Source organism: Rhagoletis pomonella, unplaced genomic scaffold (assembly GCF_013731165.1).
Source record: "Rhagoletis pomonella isolate Grant_MI unplaced genomic scaffold, Rhpom_1.0 Rhpom_scaffold_00002, whole genome shotgun sequence".
Classification (NCBI taxonomy): domain Eukaryota; kingdom Metazoa; phylum Arthropoda; class Insecta; order Diptera; family Tephritidae; genus Rhagoletis; species Rhagoletis pomonella.
This window is the reverse complement of record NW_023458556.1, coordinates 4,437,057-4,460,460: the sequence shown is the minus strand read 5'-3', so window position 1 is coordinate 4,460,460 and position 23,404 is coordinate 4,437,057.

Here is a 23,404-nt window from a genome sequence, read left to right as displayed (position 1 = left end):
AGCTCATCTTGTTTGCGTGCACGCACGCACAAAGATTTGTATGAATATTTGCTTGCAAACATATGTAGGTAATTGATTAATTCTAATTATTAAGAATTTAGCAAAACTCATTGCAAGCAGCTGAGCTGACGCAACGCCCTACTAATCACACTTGCTAATCCGAGTGCATCCATACACAAACACGCACAATCAGCCAGACATATGTATGTACATTAGGGTGGTACAAAAAAAGTAAAGTCGGAAATTAATTGCTCTCACCCCCTAGGATTGTTCTATACCGAAAAAAGTATACCCCTGTTTTTTTTTTTTTTTTTAAATCAAAATATATTTAGAGGTCGCTCAAAGCGCTTAAAGTTTCCCATGTATTTTGTATGGTGAAAAAAAGACCTTTCGTAGAAATGGCATAGAAGCCATGAAAATCCAAATTGTTAAATCTGAAAACTCTGCTTCTCTTCAGAAGACTTCAGAGAATAATGCCCAATTGTTTATTTAAACATTTTTTAGTTTTAACTATTTTTTAAGGGTCTCCGAAATATCCCAAAAAAAATCAAATATACAAAAAGAAATATACAAAAGAAAAAAAGAAAAATAGTTAAAATTAAAAAATGTTTAAATAAACAATTGGGCCGTATTCTCTGAAGTCCTCTGAAGAGAAGCAGAGTTTTCAGAACGAAAAGTTTTGATTTTCATGGATTCTATGCTATTACGAAAAGTATTTTTTCCCCCATACAAAATACATGGGAAACTTTGAGCGCTTTGAGCGACCTCTAAATATATTTTGATTTTAAAATAAAAAAACAGGGGTATACTTTTTTTCGGTATAGAACAATCCTAGGGGGTGAGAGCATTAAATTTCCGATTTTACTTTTCTCCCATACATTTTTGGACCACCCTAATGTACATACATATGTATGTATGTTCCGACTAATGGCATACGAGGTGCGCGTACGCAAATACACATCTGCTCGTTTACGATTATAGAATATTTATAAGTCAATTAAAATCTCAGCAACATATGCAGGAGGTATCATCAATCCGGTGTCTGCGCACCGCCCATTGAATCTGATCGACCCACACCTACGAGATTGCCGCTGCAACCACTGAAATGAGGTTGACCTGAAAAACCACAGGAATTATTATCTATAATCCTTTCCAATGTGTGTGGGTGGGTGGGCGTGTGTGTGTGATATCCGCAACTCAACCAAATCACCGCAAACCAACTGTACATTTGAAGAAGCTTCTATATAAGAATGTATGTACATACATATGTGTGTGTGTGCGTATGTGCTTTCACCCTCCCTCCCCCACCCATGTTCCATTTTGAGAAATCATTCGCATCTTGCTGCCGGAATAATTGATATTATAAGCATATCGATTCCTATGTACATGCGTTCATATGTATGTATATGTGAGCACATATCGCTCATTTACTTCAATAGTGTCATAATGCAAAAAATACAAAAATTGAGTTAAGCAGGCAGAAATTACCGCTACCACTTCTTCTATGTTGTGTAAAAATTGCATAGCTGCATCGATTACCAGTATCTCGCCAGAACAAAATATTTATTCGTTTTTACATTTGAAAATTCAAAACTTGAAAGCTGTTTATGTCGAGTTGTGCTTTTTTGGAGTTATGATACTATTGGAATAAAGGAGCGATATGCATGCGTGTGTGTCGTTAAGCAGCTTTCTGTTTGAAAATGTTTTACAAAGCAGAACAGGAAATTTGAAAATTAATAAAGCGTATACAAATATTATTGCTAATGTAGCGTACTTCCATGCATCGGTTTGTTTTGGATAGGATTTGGCAATTGTTTTCCAATAGGCTTAATTATCTAATTTTTAAGCTCAACTCATAAACTAATGGCAGCTGGAAGACTGAAGCAAAACCCCAAGTAAAGCTTCAATAAGAAGCTTAGAATTTAAATGCGTTTACATGTACATAAGTGTTACGTAGGTTTATTTATTTGTAAATACTTTAAAAAAACTGTTAACCTACAAAATAAATTTATTTCTTGGTAATTATAAATACTGGTCTTTAGATCATGAACGACTACCAATAACACAGTGCTACAGCATTTTTATAGGCGGAATGATCCCAACTCAGGATACAAAGCCTAAATAAAAAAAAAATATTAAAAAACAATTAAAAATGTTTACCTGAGAATTCAAAAAATTTGGAAGTTTTACGATATGGATGTGGGTCTTTCATCCTAAGTTGGAATCATTCTGCACCAGGCAATAACTCTGAAATTTTTGCACAGAGTAAGTTTCTCTACCATTTTCTTACCAATTCCATACTCCTCCATATCGAAAAAGAAGAAAGAAATTCGAAAAAGTTGCTGACATTGTTGCACGTTGATGACCGACAGGAAAAACTCATGAGAATTCTATCACGATTTCAATGGTGCCTTCTAGAAAAAAAAACGAAAAGGGATGCTTATACGTCGCGATTTCTAATTTTGATATACCCTGTGAAACTAAAACGGCTGTGTAAATTGACGTTGAGCAACACCATCGGCTCCATAAGAATTGGGAAGGACCTCTGCGGGCCGGTCGACACCAAATGAGAATAAGATAACAGCACTAAATCGCTCAGCATATGCCTATGACACCGATAATAAATAAAGAAAGTAAAGTATATAGATTTAAAGCCCAATTCGGTATCGGTGACGACATTTTTTTTACTGACAAATTTAAATTTTTTCATATATTTTTTTCCTAATAAAAACTGTGACAAAAATTTACCACTGATACAGAATAGAGCCGTTAAAGAAAAACTTCAAATTCGGATTGAAGTAATCAGTAATTTCAAGACTGTATAAACACCTCTTCCAAGTCGTACCAACGCTAGACCGCTTCTAAAAATAATAAAATATAATATTTTATCATTTAAGAGCTCAGCAAATACTCGTAGCATGCTGTTGGAAAAGATATTGCACTCTTAGCAGAGTTGAAACTATTTTCATTTGCATGAAATTTCATTTAACCGCAACGCCCTTCAATGTTCTCTTAGCGCATCCATCTCCACGATCTGCATCATTTCGGTTGATTTTTATTTGACAAAATGTGATTACATTAAGGAATCCAACGGTGAGCGTCAAGTACTTTACAAAACTGTGAAAAGAAAGAGGGTTCAGCTAAAAAAATATTTGCAGCTCTTTGCCAAATAACTTTTAACTCGTTTACAAAGCTCCTTCCCACTAGACATGCACTCGAGTATGATGTACGGAGGGGGAAGCTGGGAAGCTGGGAAGCACATCCGACAAGTCGAAACTCTGATTCACACAAATGAGATATGTACCTCATACTCGTATCACTGGCGCCTGTAGCTATGCAACACAGCAGCACAGCCGCCATTAGCGTGAGGAGCAACTTATGGTACCGACATACATCCACACACACATACACACTTTTTGTAACAGTCGCATGCACTATGTAATGCAATTTGCTGCATGCAACATGCCATAAGTGCTTATGTGTGTCTTACATGTCAGCCGCTAACAATCTGCTAACCATTCAGCCGAGCAGCCAAGCAGCCAAGCAGCCAAAAGAGTAAACGAGCGCCATCAGCTTTTGACAAACTTTGCGCGCCGTTACCTCTTGGGAATGCTGTCATCTTTATATTTAAGCACCTAGCACTTTGTCTTCGAGCTACACCACCCCACACGCTCATCAAATCTTCGCCGCCAATTCTTTGTGGCATTGCATGTAAAAAAAATATTTTTCAGGAGATTTCTTACACCCAACGCGCGTAACATTAATTCGTAGAAACTCGTTTTGTTATATATATTTTGTAAGTCTGCGCTTCGACAACTACATCCGCTGACGTCGTGGTTTGTAGAAATATCGACATACCAAAGATTAAGGATATCAACTATTATGGACTTTATGGTCCACCTTGGGACTAGCGAATTAGGTACTGTGACTATTTAGTCGAATATGCTGGCCAAGTAGCGTCGTTTAACGTAGATTTCACGCGAGTTTACATCAACCTATTTATGTTTCTCATTTGCGTAAAAACCTGCCAGATGACACTTATCATCAACTGACGTTCACAACCTAAAAAATGTTTGAAACACCTAACAAAAAACGCGGAAAAACTTTTTCAATATTTGATTTTCCTCATTTTTTTCTGCCTTGAGCAAATATCGCATTATGCATGCCCGCATACAAACCTACATACATACACATGTACATGTATGTATTTCTCAATTTTATATGAGTTACCTCTTGGCTGGAATATCGCAGTCTCTTATCCTTTTTTGTGGAGAAATTTCCAAGTTTTGCTGTGGCAAAGTTGTTTTCTGATCTTAATGCCGCAGTTCGTCAAAAAAAAAGTACATTTGCGTATCGCCCACACTTGTCTCTCCCTCTTTATAGTGGTGGCTAATGCAACTGTAAAGAAATCGTAAAAAATGGATTTACATATTTTCTTTTTACCAACTTGCAGTGCTCCACTTCAATAGAAAGTTGGTAAGCCATATTGAAAGTTTATTCGATTTTTGACGCACGGCAAACTCGTGCAACGCAATTTTTTTGGCATACATACATATGTATGCTTTCACATTCAGTTTCCAAATACATATCTTATATCTTAAAAAATAAAATAAAATTTTTATAATGGCAGTGTGCCAATTTCTGAGAAAGGTAGGCCTGACATTTCCCCAGGCCACCATTTATTTTCCTTACTTTTTGACAGAATAAGATTCGAATTTTTGAATTCTTTGATAAAAGTCGTTCACCGTTTGTCGCCCTACATGTTTCGTAGACACTTCATGCGTAGCACGAATCTTGAAAGCACCGGCAACGCTTATTCTAAAAATTGTCTTCGGAAAGCTTTCCATCGCTAATGTATGTAATTTTAAAAAGGTCATATTTGACCCAACAAATCTTTCGGCGCCATTTAAAATTACGCAAAAAATGTCAAACTGGCTACGCTGCCTATAGTATTTACAATATTTGGAAAAGTCTGTAAACAATTCCACTGTGCGACTCCACTTTGCAACAGAAAAAGTTTCGCTATGGAGTGTAGGTACCCTAGAAATTGCGCTAATAAAAATATTCATATATATGTAGTATGTAAACTTCAAACCTACATACTTATGTATGTTCGTAGGTGCGTACAGAAATATAGCCGCATGCATTGCCGAAAACTGCCTTCAACACTCACATCCTGGCCAGAGCAGTCGAATGCAACTCGGCGCACGGCCGCTTTCGCCCACCGGCATCCATCCGGCGCACGCCATCATGTTGCTCCATTAGACTTTCCCGACAGAGCAGCAGCTACAAAAAAAAAACAATTCACATGCGTGTGTGTGGGTGTTTGCTTTTTCGCCATAACGGAAGGATTCCGGATGTTTGATACAACCTCACATCGAAAGTTTATAAATTGTGGTTGCGTTGTTATTGCTGTTGCTGATGTTGTTGTTAATGTTAAAAAGACTATGGAACACCATGGGAGTTCCTTTGGCACAAGCAACAACAAAAACCACCAAAAACAACTACTACGACCAACAAAACTTTCGGAGGTGCATTTGGCGCGCTTTTTGCTTTTTTTTGTTTTTTTATTATTTTTTTTTTTAAGCAAGTAAAGCGAGGGCCGGGCCGGGTGTTGAAAAGTTTAAAACTCTTTTGTGGTTAAGCATCAGTTTTATCATAAATCCACAATGATGCCCACCAGCTTGGTGTAAGTAAGTAAGTAAGTATGCATGTATGTATGTTTGTATGTGCATGTAACTGTGTGTGTGTGTGTTTAAGAGCGACAAGGGGCCAAAATATATATAAGACTAAAATGAAAAAATAATGCGGTTATATGGGAAAAGTCTTCGCTTTCGGGTTAAACCTCTTTGCATTTTGCGATGAAATGTTGGGAAAATATATTGAAGTGTTGATATTTTAAAAGTCAATGTTGATAACTACGCAAAGTTTATTCACTGCTGCAATACGGAGTACGGATACTTGTGCACAACCATTTTCTTTTTTTTTTTTTACTTTTCTTCTGAAGTAAGTACATATATTTTTACACAAAGCCAATTGCCGGTGCTGCCGTACTAAAGTTGAAAAGTTTGCGTTGTAAAAGTAAATGGGCTTACGAATTTCTTTTGCTTTGCATTACCGCCTTGAAGGGTACATACATACATAGCATGTATTAATATATATTTCTCAATTTTCGATTTATTTATTTATTTCAAAAATTTCCTCCAGCAAAAAATATCCGCAGTAAGATCCTTTATTTGGGCAGATCCTTAAGGTGCGACCAGGTATTCGTTCGTTCGCTCTCCAAGTAATCGCCAAAATGTAGCCTTTTTGTAGCATTTAATTTTTCAGGTCATTGCTCGCTCACCTAAGCAACTTGCGCGCTAAGGTGGCGAGCGCCAAAAAAAAAAATGCCAGTAGCGGCGACTTACTGACGACAACAGATTTATCCAGATTTGCAATATTTCTTCTTCTGGCGTATCTAAGGGTTTTGTTTTTGTTTTTTATGCCACCTTTTTGGCACACACACAGTCACAATTGTTGTTGGTATTGTTGCCGGTGTTGTTTTGCTGTTTTGCTGTTTTTTCCCCGTTTTTTGCAACACCCCAACTTTCGCGTCATTTACAAATTACGTTTGAATGCAACGAGTAAGGCAACGAGTATTGTTGTTTGTGCTGCACCTGCGGTTATTCCCTCCTAACGAACCGACTTTCTGCACATGCCGGAAAAAAGATAAAAACAACTTTGGATTTTTCGCAACGAAACGTACAGCTTTACACTTTGATTTGTCGCTCTGCCTGTGCCATGTGGCTTCAAGCTTGACTTTTTCGCTATTTTCTCTTCATTTATTTTGGGTTTTGCACTGGTTTTAGTTTAGTGTTTCTGTTGCGGCTGGAAGATTTTTCAGCAACTTAAAGTTGTCGTGTATGAATATTTTTCTTTTTTATATTTCACTTTTGGTCTTTTCCCGTTTTCTCGCACACAGCAGCTGTGCTGCAAGGTGTTCCCCCAATTGCACACATACAGTGGTCGAATTACATGTTGACAGGTTTTCACAATTTTTTATTTTTTTTTTTATTTTTTTTTTTATTAAAAAATGCAAGTTTCAAATTTTGCGCAATACATAAAAAAAAAATCTACAAACTTTTGTAAAAATTTCGAGCTTTTTAAGATACAATCAAATATATCACAATGGGGGATTCTGGCTGAAGTGTGGTTCTTTACATTGCCTATACTGAGTGACAGTCAACGTTACTTAACCTAAGATATGGCAAATACCCACCCCAAAGTATTACCAGTACAGCTAAATAAACTTTGCACAATCTCCATTTTCTACATTTTACTACATTCGTTAATAAGAATGGTTAATGCACTCGCCTCGAGAAGGTAAATGACAAAATAGAGCTTTCCATCTTTTCTTGCATTCTCTGCTCTTTCTTAAAAATTTATATTTACCAAGCTGTTATATGTACTACATATAATAAATGCGTTAATGTATAATCGTATCACAAAATGTAGGTACTTTTAAAGAAGAAGTTTTGAAAAAAAAATAAATAAAAAGATTTTTAGCAAAATAAATAAAGTCACAGAACTGACCTTTGAAATTAAGTACGGTTGGTCACCGTACTCATCCAAGATATGTATGTACATATATCTGTTGTGGTAGTTCTATTGATACGAGTATTTTTAAATCTAAATTTGTAGTCCTTTTAAAGTAATGCTATCCTTATTGCACGTTTGTACTTTATAAAAAAATTCCACCAACTTTTCCCCCAGCTTGCCTAACAAATACGAGCACTAACGACTGCCTCGAAGGTATTCCGCGTTTTTCTCAAGGCACACATTTTTCGTTACTCCGTCGTTAACGCACATCCTTGGCTGTGCCACGAAAAGCTTAAGGAGAAGGAAAGCTCCCTCCCCTAAGTTCGCCTACAGCATCGCACACCTGCCTCACAGCTCTACAATGATGCAGGTATCTGCATATGCAAATTTACTTTCTTCTTTTTGGCAATTTGCTTTGCCATTTTACTGACTTTTGGCGGTTGGTTTTTCGCAGGCGTCGTTTTTTTCATTTTTTATTTTTAGTTATGTACATGCAACCTATTTCCTTGATAGATAGTTACTGCCAGCATTCCTTGGGGTAAGTAAGCTCCTTTCTTCGTGCTTTTGTTGCCATTTTGTTACTTACAGCAGCAAGAAATTTGTGGAATTTGTATTTGCACTTTTTAGTTTTTAGTTTTTATTATTTGTAGCTCCCTCGTTGTTTACTCACCGCTTTGGCGTTCGTTCACTTCATCAACAATATTCGAGAAAGAGTACAAGTTAAATAGAAACAAAAATCAAAGTTTTGCAATGATCGGTCGGTTGTGTGGATGCTGGCGGTGAAGATGAGTGGCAGCAGAGATGAGATTTCAGCTGAGTGGTCATTAGAAGAATTTGCTTATATGCATAGCAAGTAAGTCACGTAATTTGATTTCGAAATTTGCTAAAGCGAATAACAAACTATTGGCAACTAGCACTGAAATAACTTGATTGGAAAAACTTATCAAATTATTAGTTAATTACTTAAGTAACTACTTTGATAAAAAAGTTTGATTTTAAATTTTTTTAACAAGAACTCTTTACGTCACTTATGTATTTTAAGGACATACATATTTACGTATTTCTTTGGTACAGTCGGTTGATTGGGCTTGTGTTTGCAAATTAGACCGGACCAGCAAAAAATTTCGCCGAGCGCCCCTGAGTCCTAACTATTTTTGCTAGGCAACTTCGGGATTTGTATCTTTTTCGTCATATCCTCGGCATTTAATGTTTGAGACATTGGTGCTCTTCGTGTCGGGAGAGAATTTCCAAAGTTCATTGACCCCGAAATTTTTGTTTCGAAAATTGCCCTGCAAAAATATTTTATACTCCGGGTTTACGACGTACTTTTTTGCTTGCACTTAGCTATTAACAGTTGAACTTTTTGAAGTTGATTTGCACAGTGAAGACTGGTAAATTAGGGATCTAAAATTACATCATCGCAATCCTTGTTTAATTCTCTATAAAAAATGTGTTTCAAAAAATGGGCGTTTTACAAGTACTATTTTTTAAATGCTTTTTTTATGACAAGATGGCTTACAACAATTTTTGTAATTTGCTTTCGATAACTTTTGATGATATAGTATATTCGGCAAAGTGTTAAAAATCGGGTTTTTGCAAAAATGTAAATTTTATTGCGGATTCCGATATATCCAGAAATAAAGGGCACGACTTTTCTTTAAGGCGACAAACCCCCATTAAAATGGGCGTGGCAATTGTAGGACTAAAGTTAGCAAAACGCAGATTTTATTGCGGATTTCAGCAGAATATCCCTTCGTTAACAGCAAAATTGAAGCGAATCGGAGGAATTATTTTACGAAGTCCGTCAGATTTATAAAAGAATGGCTCAAAAACATAGTTTTGTGCTTATCAGAATATTCCGAGAATCCAAAAAGTGGTACTGTTACGAGCTGTTGGGCATCATTTTAACTCGACCGACTCCCTCTTCCACCGATAACGCTACAACGTTAAAAGGTTTAAAAATATTTTGCGTCAGCAATTTGTCATCAAACTGCATTAGATCGTAATACGTACTCCATCCTCGGAAAAAAACTTTATTTTCTGAACTTTGCAGAGGTGTACCGAATTCTTGCAGTTTGGAAACACGCAAGACTTTTCATTTAATATTTTCATCTTCACTTCATCAACTTCAAACTTTTCAAACATTTTTTTTATACTTTTTTTAAGAAACAAAAATTTTGGTGCTGGTGAATCTGGTAGTATGATTTTAGTTAAATGTCATAAACTTGTTAAAAGTCAAGTGGTCGGCAACAACAACGAATGCCAATAAATGAAATTACCTTCTATTTTTGTATCGATATATAAATTTTTGACCAGACCTGCATTAATAATAAAAATAAAGTAAAGACGCTACTAAACACGCAGATCGAATCAAAGTGATATTATTTTCTATTTTGGCAACTACAGCCGAAAGTCTGACCTGAAGCAAAATTTGTTAATTTCAAATGCACAAAATTCAATGGCAACACAAGAACACAACGCATTTACAAACTTCTTTTATTTGATCATTTATTACTTTACATATTTTAATATCATAACAAATACGTAATCCTCACTTCCAGCGTATTCACATACATAAGTAATGCGCGCTAAGCTTCATTTTCCTTGAGACAGTTTCACAATCGCCTCCCGGACTTAGTCTATTTAAGAAAGTTTAGTTAAAGTTGTTATGTCAGACAACTTTATTTGCACTAATCCTTAACTGACAGGGAACACAGAAAACTGCGTGTACCAACAACCACTTCATCAGCGTCGAACAGCTTGCACCGAGTATGTACTTCATGTGCGAGATTGAGCAACTTGTACGACTCCTTGAAAGTGCGCCAAACAATTCTACTCGTAAGTCAAAAGCACGCGAAATGGCGAACGCTAAATATATGTATGTATGTATGGAAATACATACATACATACATACATATATGTGTGTGTGCATAGGCGCTAGGCGAACAGCTACTTATGCCCCCACATCCATTTCTATGGTTGCATTTATTGTCTTGCATGCTCCCTTGCCCCAGTCATCGGTGGCATACTCTTGTTTTTTGTTTTTTTCCTTTAGTAAACAGCCGGCAAGAAATTGAATCAAATTGCAGCCACATCAGCAGTGAAAACATTTGTAAAGCAAACAAAATTGCAATCAATTGGCTGCATTCACGCATGCGCAAATACATACCCGAGCATAGGCGAACCAAAGTGTAAGCGAAGATTGCTCTGCTGCATTTCCACAAGAAGCTTGGGTTTGCGCCTACTGGCTTACCATCAGTTGGCAATGTTACAGTCACCCACGCCAAGAAACACAGAGAAGCACAGAGCAGCTATGTAGTATATTGGAATGTGTGTGGAACTATGTACATACATACATATGTGGCAAGAAAAATCACCTTGTCGACGTTGTTGCGTGTGAGAAGTGGGCGTATGTACATTGAGTCGGCGAAATGTGTCTGCAGTGCACGCGACACAATGCGCAGGCGTGGGGCATAGGCGCATGAATGATTTGATCCGCGTATGCATACAAAAGAGTTTAATGCAAGTAGATCCCGAGTGCGCGAAATGAAAGTCAAATACCTAATCTTTACAATTATTGTGCTTGTTTTAGGTATTGTAATGCAAATGTAAAATGCTCCGTTTTGTAGAAGTGGCTTTAATGGATTCGACTGTAATTCAAGCCTCTTGACCCTGTCAACACACAAATGGATTTGGCAATGAGAAATCGTGCAAAAATTCACTAATCGTACCGAGATTTGAAGTTTAATGCAATTCTGTGTATACAAATAAAAAGAAAGTGCCTTAAGATATAACAATCTGAGACCGCAGCACAGTTTGGGGTATAATATAAAGTTTCCGAAACTACATAGAAAACTGGGAGGGAAGCTATCAATGTAAAGCAGTGTGGATAAAAAAAAAATGGAAATTGGAACCATAGCCGTTGGCGGTCAGGTAGAAAACAAATTCACAAATTACTTATTGGAGATTTCTGGAATTGTAGGGCCGATTTGTTGCACAACCTAAGCAAATCAGTAGTAACGAATAGACCGAAAGTATGTTTCAAGCATATTCTCCTGAAGAGATAACCTTTTTGCAGCCACGATCCGGATGCGCATCTGTGCTTTAAAAAAGGTGCCTCAGGTAGCATGAAAAAAGTTCGACTTCGGAAAGCTGCAGTCACAATGAATAATCGCGAACTTTCGCAATCGGCTCCCAACCACTTCGTACGGCTGCGGAAGAGGTATTTGGATGGCAAGTACCACCCACACGGAGCCCACTGGTATGACAAAGAGTGCCAAGTAGCTTCTGCAGAGAAATATGCAGCTACTCTGCAGGCAATGGCAACGCGCGGCAAAAATTTTAGGTGAAAGTAAAAGGCTTCGGCATGCGCCTCAAAAAAAAATAAATAAAACATCTCTCCCGTCGTACCCCAATCTCCCTATATATATACATAAGTCACTTATCATGCCTGCGATGTTGTATGGCGCGGAGGCATGGGCAATGGTAACATCGGATGAAGCGATTCTTGGAGTTTTCGAGAGAAAGATTCTGCGAAAGATTTATGGGCCTTTGAGCGTTGGCTACGCTGGCTTGGTCACGTCGTACGAATGAAAATAAACGCTACAGCTACAAAAGTATTCAACGCGGATCGCGATACTAGTAACTGAGAAATTGGCAAGCCCTCTTTCTGCGTTAGAAAGACCAGGTGGAGAAGGCTTCACTTGGCATTTCCAATTGGCATAAGTTGGCACAGAAGAGAAACGACTGGCGCACTCTGCTAGGCTCGGCCAAAATCGCTTAGGTGGTTGCAGCGCCAATAAAGAAGAAGAATGATAAAATAAATAATGGAAACTCAAATAAAGTAAAAATAAATTAAATAAAATTAAATAAAAAATATATAAATCAAATTACATAAATAAAAATAATAAAAGCAAAAAATTGTGGACCATCGCTCGAACCGAGGATTGACTGCCGACTCCAAATTGTCATCGAAAATTCCCCTGATTCGCATTAATTTTGAGAATTAGCTGCAGGACTTAATCCGGATGAAGTGCAGTTAATTGCCGAGGTGATACGGGTCAACGCTGCTTCTGGTTGTACTTTTAATGGAGGACCTTACGACGCCGCCTTCGAACGCCAAATGGATTTTAGGGGGAAACTCTTTCATGGCAAAAATACACTCGGCGGTTTGCCATTGCCTTAACTCCCATTTCATTTCCATTTATTTTTTAACATTTTACTCGAAAAATTTGCATATTTAAAATATAGAAAAACGAAAATTCAACTTTTCCGCCTATCCCATGAGACACATTTTTATCCACGCGAACTCGAGAAAATCGTTTACGGCAGCGTACCTACGCAGACCAATCAGCGCTTTCGAAACAAGATTTGAGTATTTATATATGTATTCTACTCTTTTTTTTTGTAATGCATACATTTATAAATATATGTACATACATATGAATGTATTTATACATTTCCTTTTTCCTTAAGAGGCTCTTATTTGCAAGTAGCAACAAATTTCCAATGTTGACTTCACCTTTTGGGGAACGTTGCCTATTGCAACAACACCTCCCTCCAATGTATCACGTATACGTCTGGTAGAACAGAGCCCGGTTGTAGATACGGTAAGGCTTTCTCTAATGCGAACAACTAAAAGGTATACAAACGGCGTGGAAAATTTTCTTCCCATACGAGTTTACCGTTCCTTTGGGTATTTAATATTGTAATAAACAATGCATGTGCCTAAATACATAAGTATGTTTGCATGTACGAGTGTGATGAGTTCACTTTTGTGCGCATAGAAATGATGCTGCTTTGCCTTTTGTGTTGTAGCCATTCAAAGAGCGTCCCCGAGTTGCAATAAATTCAGTCATAATACAAGTCGAGAATGCAAAGCGACATAGCATAGCATACACACACACACATATGAAAGTTTCAGCTATAAAAAGGCTAGAAGCGAAATTTCATCAGCATAAATTTTTGTTTCGGCTGATTTTTTGGTGATTTCATTTTTGTGATTTCTCTCTGGCTTCCATGAATTGTTACTTATATTATTTTCTTTGTACGAGTATTTATTTGTTTTTGTTATTGTATTCGTATTTGTAAATGTTTGTATATATTCGTGATTCCGCTTGAGCGCAAAACACAATGCTTACACGAAATCATGCCCCAATGCAAAGGGACCATATTTTCATTCTTGACGCCATTTATTTTTGTTTTAACTGTTTCGCCATACAAAGTGGCTACTTGCTCGGGTCGGTTGCTCTCGTTGCTCTCGTTTGGGGTCAGTCATAAAAATGTAAATTTCTCTAAATTCACAATTATGGGCAAAGCGTTTCAAAGCCGGCATAGGGGGCTATAAAAGGCGCACAAAGTTAAAGCCCAAATGCAATTTACAAATTCCAAAGCAAAGTACAAGTATTCGCCTCGGCAGCGTCTCGGCGGCAACAACTCAATCAACAATTCGAATTTTCTACACTGCTCTTACATACGCAAACACTTACACATATGCGCATAAATTTAATACAATATTTGGCCCAAGTGCTCATTGTGTTTATTGTCCTGCGTCCTTTGATGCCCGCATTACACTTATTCCGTTTAACCATAAACAATTCTGTTTACTTATAAATAAATATATTCGACTACATCCAACCACTTTTGCGGCTGCTGCCATTAGACGCTAACTTACATACACATACTCATTTATGCATAAATTTGCCATTTATTTATAAACAAAAATCGTCAATATGCCGGACATGTGAGCGTGTTTTTTTCATTTAGCTGCAAATCCACCCGCACACATGCACTCCATACATCGGCGTAGCCAGAATGAAATTTAGGGGGGGCTCGACCCTATTAAGCTGGCATTTCAGGGTTATATTTTATATATATATAAGGAAAATTTGAAAGTTAGGGGGGCTCGAGCACCCCCCTGCCCCTACCTGGCTACGCCCATGACTCCATATTTATGTACATATAGCACATAAGCATGCTTAACTAAACGCTCGTTTTACTATGTGCTTTCTTCTGTCGGCTGGCTAAGTGTAGGCAATAAACATGCTAATCTTTTTGATTTTATGCTTCGATATTATTTGCAATTCCATTGTGTTTCGGCTTAGCTAAAGATAAACATGCCAAATCCAGCAACAACAGCACCAGCAGCAACAGCACATCAAACGGCAAGTATGCAAAGGATTTGGAGAGGTAAAGTGGCATCCTGTGCCTAAAATTTTGGTTTTGGTGAGAGATGCTCGCTGCATCGTCTCCATTAAAAAGCAAATAAACTGTCTGGCATTATTATGAAATATGAAAATGGGTGTAAAATGCGAAATTTGCGTAAATCGTAATAAACGAGCTCACTTCTTCAGTATTTACGCAAGTATTCTATAAGCTACTAAAAAAAGATTCATTCTTTAAGATGTGAAGAATTATTTTATGGCTCTTTTTATGGCTGAAAACTGACTGAAGTAAACAAAAAGTTTTTCACATCGTTTGGTGCTTGTGCTGCTGCTATCTAAGAGGTATTCGTTTTGTATTTCATGTATTTATATGTAAAAGTGTTTTTAAAATCAGCTCATGAACCTGGAAGTAAATATTTGTTAACCGTAATGCTACTTTACTTAGCAAAATAATGCTTGAACATAGCTTTGCTCAATGAACTATGGACCACATATCGGTCCCGATTGGCCCCAATAAAAGTATTGAAAAAAGAGCTATACAAATAATTTGTGATAAATGATAAATCTATTATCATTAACTTAAAAAAAAAAAAAAACATAACTTCAACTTCAAACTTTTCAAAAAATTATTAAAAACCTACCACCGCCAGAAAATTTTACGTTAGTGGTCGCATGAGGTCAGCACTCAAGAGAGTAGCGACACATATATACACGCCCATGTTCTGGCTGTGACTAATTTACGTAACCCGTGTGGAGTTAGGAAGCTAGAAAGACCGTGAGCTCACTCCAAGAAATTTTTTTGTCAGCTTAAAATGGTCTTGACCCCATGCGCCTAATTAAGGGTTAATACAAAAACAGCTATAACAGTAGTTTTGTAGTTAGCGAAAGATTGATTTATTCAAAAAAATCCACTTTTTGAGTTGTGCCTCTTTTGAAGCGGGCTTGCGATATATATGTATGTATGTACCCGAATAGAATTGAGAAGAGTTTCTCAAGTAATGTTAGCAACTTTAAGAGAGTTCACAATGTCAAATTGAAGTAGTGTGACTTAGTTAATAGAGGCCCCGCACGGTTTGATGCTCACTTTGGTCTGGCGAGAATCTTACTTACTTCGCGACGGAATTACTGGCACCGTCAATTCGGAGTGCTATGATAACCAATTTTCAGGCATACAAAGATTGCATTTTTAAAGTTGTAAGCTAAAACCAATTAACAAAAGTAGTCGCAAAATTCTATAAAAGTGCATAAAGAGTGCTTTGCACATAATTTCAATGTGAGAAGTTTACAAGGAAAAATAAATTTTATGAAAATTTTTTTTTAAATTTTTTTGCCATGAATGAAAGCATTTGTACTGATAAAGTAAATACAAAAATAGTTGTGGCCAAAATTTTGCTTGGAAAAATATTTTCTTTCTTGACAAAAGGTTCTTGTAACTTTACCAGACCCATTCGAATAATTGCTATATAACTGCAGCAACCTTTTTTGTTTTCATTTTTGAATTTACATGACCCGAGCATAGATATGATACCCACCTATGGCGCCTTTTTCCAGTTTAGTTCCGGTTTTCGAGATATTTAAGACCCAAAGGTAGAGGCTCTAGTACCAGAGGAAGACATTCATTTACCCATAGTTTTGGATTGCTTTAAGAAGCATTAGGACTTCGGCAAGAATATTGCGAATCTTGAAAAAATCCCGTAATGTCAAGGAAATCCCTAAATAAACCCCGACAAATCCGGAAATATTCTAAAACGAAAATACCGAGTTTGCTTATAAATGTCCTGAAAAGTGCCGAAAAAGTTCGAAAATTAAAACAGGAAAAATCTCGAAAAGTTCTAAAAGTTTCCAAAAATTCTGTTAAATAAAACGCGAGGGATACCAATGATATTGGCGTTAATTTATTCTATCGAATCTTTCAAAAACCATTCCTCACATTGTTAAAAAAAATTTGATGTATCGCTCTTAACTGTATCAAATGAAGCGAACCACATTTTTGAAACGAAGAACCCCCGCTCTTAGCTATAAGCGTATTGCATTTACAAATTAATTCCAACCACAAGCTACTTCTATTACATACCTACAAATTTACTTAGACAAAGAATAACGTGAACTACTCTGGTCTTTTGTTCATCTGCATATTCATTTGCATTGCAATTTATTTGATTTTAACGAGCAGCTCCGCAACTCAGCACCTCCCCGCCTACTGGCAAACTGTCTAATGGCCATCTCATTAAAGTAATTGAATTTTTCAAACGTATTGCTTGGTTTGACGCTAAGTGGTCGACTTACATACAATACGAGAGATATTTCGAGACCTCAGCAAAACTGCAAATATACAATACATACTACATATTCGTATTTTAACACTTCAATGCACAAAATATGTGACAAGTGAGGCTATGAGTACATATGTACGTACACGAAACAGCGTTACAGAGAGGCCATAGAAAAGAGTGCTGACAATGTACTCCAAGCAAAACTGTACTACGAGTATCTTAACAATGGAAACGAAGAGCTTAGCCGTTGAAAATCCATTTCGCCGCTTTGTATGTTCTCCTATGTATGTATGTATGTATGTATGTATGTCCACCCAGCAATAACATTGTAACATATTGTAACGAAATGGCGATGAGCAAAAATGGATAAAGCGCCAGCGAAGGGAACGTATGTATGCAAATCCCCTAGATGAAGTCTGAGCGGAACAAAGGCGAGGCAATGGCGCAGTCATTGTAGTAAATATGCCGGAAAACACCAATCTCAATTACCAAAATAGCCTACAACGTCGCGGGATAGGAACAAGCGAACTGAGCCAAACAAAGGAAACAAGGCCAAAGTGGGGTTAGATGCTTGTATTGGAAGTAAGCGCCGAGCTACGAGGCATTTGAGCTTATAAAAAGTAACGACAAAATAAAAAATAAACTATTTAAGTAGCAGGATGACAATGTCGCAGGAGGAAACATCCCTGAAGGTTGGGACAAACGCTGATGACAGCACTGGAAGACACGACTTTCGCACGAAAGAATGCTACGGCATCGCACTAAATAGACAAGTTTGCGAAAATATTCATAAACTCTAAGCACACAAAAGCAAACCATGCCAGCCAGCCAGCCAGCCAGCAAATGACTACAATGAAGTATGAGTAAAATATGCCAAAAAAAAAAAAAATATTTCTGAAACAAGGGCAAACATAATAATCGTAAAAGCAAAAGTATATTGTCCTGCTAAGAGAAGATGTCCTGCAAGCGCCAGTACGCACGCAAGCTCGCTACAAACTTCTACTCCGTGCTGCCTACTTTTAGACGTAGATCAGTGACTTTTGAACGTCAACATTGCCAGTGCTTTGCGAACATTTTAGTAAAAGCATAATTTTGAATGTTAGAGATTACCTACTAGGGAGCAACGGAATGTTGTAACGAACTTTTTCCATCATACAAATTAGAATGCAGTAGCAATGTTATTAGCATAAACAGTAATAAAAAGCACACATACACACTTGCACATGAAAATGAAAATGCTGCCTCTTGTTAAATTAGTGAATCTGCGCACAGCAGGCGAATATGTACTAAAATGTACAATAAATTCCAATTGGAATTGCAGAGCTGAATAAAGAAAATCAAAAAAGTTGGTTAAGTTATTCATTACTTTAATCATAATCACCTTGTCAATTAGAATGTTGAAGCCACTTGTGAATTCCCTTATCCACCCTAAAAGTGTGCTACATTGGTGGCGCTTTCGTACGCAGGTATAGGTATATACTTCTCAAATGGTCAATGAATACTTCTTTTGAAGCATAATGACCGTCTTATCTGCACTTTTGGCCACGTAAAACATGCCACTACTTTTTTAAATAGGTAGAATTTTGTAAATTAGTAAAAAAAAACATTTTTTTTTTAATACCGTTCACACCGTAGCACTGTACCTGTATCTATGCAGATGCGTATAGAAGTAAAATTTTCAAACTTTGTGCAAAATTTAAGAAAATTCTGCAAAATTTAAATTTGTTTTCACTATTTTTACGAAAATTTTGGGTATATAGTTATTAGCCCATTTAATTCTAGTAGCAGGTTTTGCAGGAAAGTGCGCAACATCGTATTGAAATTTTATTTATATAGTTTATTCATATAGCTTTTGTTAAAGTATGAACTACAAGTATACATACTAAACAAAAAATATTAATTTTTCAATCTCCTTTTTTAGAGTGATTGTAAGGTTTGCGTGGCCACAAGTGTACTTTGCACTTTGGAGTTTGCACAACCCTAAAAGGAAAGGGGTCCACAGATCCGGAGTTGGATAAACACTATTCTCCAAATTGTTGTCGCAATAAAGCTCAGGTGACTGAGGTCAGTAACAGGGAATATCACATGCCGCGAAGAGTCCTGGGAGAAAATAAATCCGCGAAGTTTTTTTCATTTAAGCCAGCAAGATGGATGATCACACCATTGCAATATTTCTTAAACGCTTTCTTTGCAAAAATAAAAAACGCAAATTTCGCCAACGTCTCAGGTTTTGCTGCAAAAAAAAAAACAAAAACGCTGTGGCATTGACGTTTTTCCAAAGGCACCGCTGGAAAACATAAAACCCACATTAAACCTGTTCCCCTAGCTATTTAATGAATTGCAGCAGTGTCCGCTGACTTCATAACTTCCAGTTGCACGTACAAAGTGTTGAGAGAGTCAGCTGCACTAATGCCATCATTAGGCGGTGGAAGGACACATGCAACCACGTGCTTTACTCAACTCGTTTTACAAGCGAACACGTACATACATGTTCGTATGTACTTACATAATCTTGCACGTACGTAGCTATGTACTTAACGATTGCTTGCTGTGTACTACTAAATACTGCACTCACCGACTAACTACTAAAGGACTCCACGCCGCCGCGACTACCGCGAGCAAGCGAAACTTTGTGTCGCACGTACACGCAAGTTGACGTTGACGTCGCCACCCCACTGAGGCTGTCTCAGCTAGCACTTCACACTAGCCAAGAGCGAACGCCCCCAACTAGCTGCCGACCAGTTAATAATGTGGATTTCTACGTTTAAATTTTCTGACACTTTGATTTATGATGCGCGACGCTTCATTTTCTACTTCATAACGAAAAAGAAATGCTGAAAGAAGATATGTACTACATACAGGTCCATTTCGCTTCCCCAGAGTAACATTCTCCACACACATACCTACACACATACGTATTTATTCTTGGATGTTGTGCATACATAGGCATAAATGTATAGAAAGTTGTGGATGCGCAATGAGAAGCAGATCCTTAGCTCGTTTGCCAATTATAATTTTGTTTAAGCAAATGACGTTGGCGCTCAACTTTTTGAGCAAAAGTAAAAAATTAAACAAAAAATATAACAAATGGGCTATTGCCAAGTCTACGGGGAATCATTTCAACAACAAAAAAAAAAAAAACTTGCTCAAGAATCAACGGAGCTCAGCAATTTTTGACTAATTGTGAATTTTCTATTATTTCCAGTTGTCAGTGTAAATTACCAAAAGCTCGCAGGCAAACAAGTCGTTGCAGCTGCCAACTCCCCTCTGACAAATGTCTGCTCATCTTGAAGATGGCCTTGTCATTTTGTTTGCACAAAAGTGATAGTCTATTCTGTTACTTCAGAGCTTAAATCTGCTGCTCCCTGATGACTCTCTTGCTGGTGAGGCATATGTTGTAAGGAGATGTATGTATGTATGTATGTTTGCAAGTTCGTATGCCTGTTCAGCAATGTTCGTATATGTATTGTTGCAGTCAATCTTTAGGCTTAGGCAACTGATTTAGAATGTGATTAATCACTTTTCATGACCGAAGTTTAGTTTTCACTTAGTTTGACGTTTTTGTACTGACACTGTTTCATTTTATTTACAAGCAAATTTTGATAGGAGCTGAGAGAAGAACCAAATGATTTTTAAACAGCAATAAATGTTCGGAGTTTCCCAACAGCATTTTACAAGTACGCACTTTAAAAACTTTAATTGCGCATTTAATTAGCATTACGTTTTTGGATCCCTTAGTTAGAAGTAGAGACTTTGTTGTTCTCCACTTTTAAGTATTGCACTAATAGTATTCAGCAGCCATATTCATGACGAGATGTGTTTAACCCGTCCCAGACAAAGTTGGTGCCTTAAAAACTTTAATTCGCCAATTAATCAGCCAGTTCGTTGCCTTGAACATCACAGAGTGTCGGTACCTACATAAGTTCCAGATTGTCCCTTTTTTAACGGAGTTTAGACTCAATTTATATTCCTGTACAATTATGGTAGGGCTGCGTGCGGTTTCCAAGAGAGTAGCTGAGCTGTCACTAAACACCCTGTTTCCCCCTCCATTTTTTCTCCAGTATCCGTGGGTACAGAAAATTTTTGATTGAGTTTTCCGAAGATGGTGTCTGTATCTCTTTATTGGTTTGTATTGTGCTCTCTTTCAAGAGAGACTTAGTTATTAGTTCGTCATTTGGCGTCCAAAAAATAATAGTATTGTTCTGACAACTTCCTTAAAACTCCATGAGCCTTAAACGCCGTCGTGCCCCAAACCACAAAAAGACAGTGGGCTCATAGTCTGCACTGCTGCGTCATGGTTGGCTTAATCCAGGTATAGAAATATTCTAAAAAGCATTAAGAGACGCTCCTGACTTAATAACTACTTATATACCCAATCTACCATAGCCGGTCTCAGACTCCCAGTATTAATATAGGTTCTCCGGCACCGTCCGGCGCTGTCACCTTCCCATCTCGAGATAACCTAAGATTGAATTTCACTTCCGCGGATAGACTTAAATTTACGCCTCTAATCACCTGAACGTTGAAACTTCTCTTTGTTTTCCTTGCAAATGATTTTTGTGAGGACAGAAGCACATACATAAAGGTGAAAGGTGATCAATGTCTAGATAAATTCTCATTTTGCCTACAACCCTGACGGCTGGTTTCTCCAACTAAACTTAACTTAGTTTAGCCACTTTTTGGACTTAAGTCAAAAGTTAGCCTACGTTTTACACAGCTTATTATTGACTAAGTCAAGAAAATTGACCTAACTAAGTTAAGTTGAGTTGGAGAAACCAGCCCTGAGTGCTTTGTTTAAAAACTGCTTACGCCCTAGCGCTGCCTCATAGAGAAATAAATGTTATTTTTAACATTTTCCTGTAACTCAAACGACGAATAAGCAAGCAGTCTACCAATTTGTTATATCAAAAAAAAACCAAAAATGTTCTTATTGCCTTCCCATAAAACTCTAAGACAAATTTCTAATTTTTCAAAGAAAAAACTTCAAAATCCTTAATATTATATATGCGAAAGTGAGTTTGTTTGTTACGCTTTCACGCATAAACTACTAAACCGATCAACATAAAGTTTTGCACACCGGCGTTATTTAGCCCAGGATATCTCAATTAGACAAGAGGGCGTGACACCTTCCATTCAAATGGGATTTTTCATATAAATAGCATATCTCTGAAAGTACATATTTTTGGTAGAGCACTGAAATTTGGTATGGAGATTTTTAAAACCAATACCATACGCATGGAGGAAAATGTGCGTTATTAGAGAAGGGGGCGTGACATCTCCCATATAAACTGAATTTATAGAATCAAACTCAACTTGAATTAAATGAATAAGGTAATTAAAATGTGTTATCACAATGTGAGTGCCAGACCAAATAGGTTTAAGAAAATTGTAGTTTGAAAATATTGTGAAGAGGGTTATCACCTGTTCGAAAAGTGGAATTTAATTAAATTATACATAAGTTATATGAAATATTAAAACAAAAAAATATAAACGGATATTTTTTGAACATTTAAAACATCTTATAAGGGTTCGATTCAATTCAAATTATTTATTAAGTTATTTAAATGAATTATTACATTATGGCTATCAATCGAAATCGTTTTGAAAATACGTTATTTCTAAATGACACTTAGGAGGGTTGCCAAATATTAAAGAAGTGAAATTCAACTTTAATTAAAGAAATTAGGTAATTGAAATACTATGTATCACAATATGCATAGGTGTCAGACGAACAAGGTTTAAGAAGGCTGTAGTTTGAAAATATTTTGAAACGTGTTTGAAAAGTCAAATTTTATTAAATTATACACAAGTTATATGATATATCCAAATACAAGTGTCAAACGAAATAGCGTAAAAAACAAATTGTTAGGGCTCTGAGAATATTTTTGGAGTGTTTAAAGAGGATTGCCACATGTTTGAAAAGTCATTTTCATATTATTTATGTTATAAATTAAATAAGTTATTGCAATATGTGCATCAATGTAAATGGTTTTCAATAGACCTCATTTCTAAACTACAGGTATGAGGGTTGCCACAGTTTTAAAAAGCCAAATTCAACTTCAGTCAGCGGAATGCGTAATTGAAATATGTATCACAAGTGGTGCAAGATTTTTAAGAGGCTTTAGTTTGAAAATATAAAAATATAAATGTAAGAATATTTAACCTATGTTTTTGGCTAAGTTTAAATATGTTTAGTTTTATTCAAATAAATTACACTTTGCGGGTGAAGGCAAACTAGTATTAATTTAAATTAGTCTAAGTTATCCCTTTGCGCTGTTTTTTTATCGGAGTAAGAGCAATAAAGCGCAGGCCATAGTTAAACAAGAGATGACAGAAGCAGTAAAATTTTTTACGCCTATTAAAAGATATGTTTTTACGATTACTATT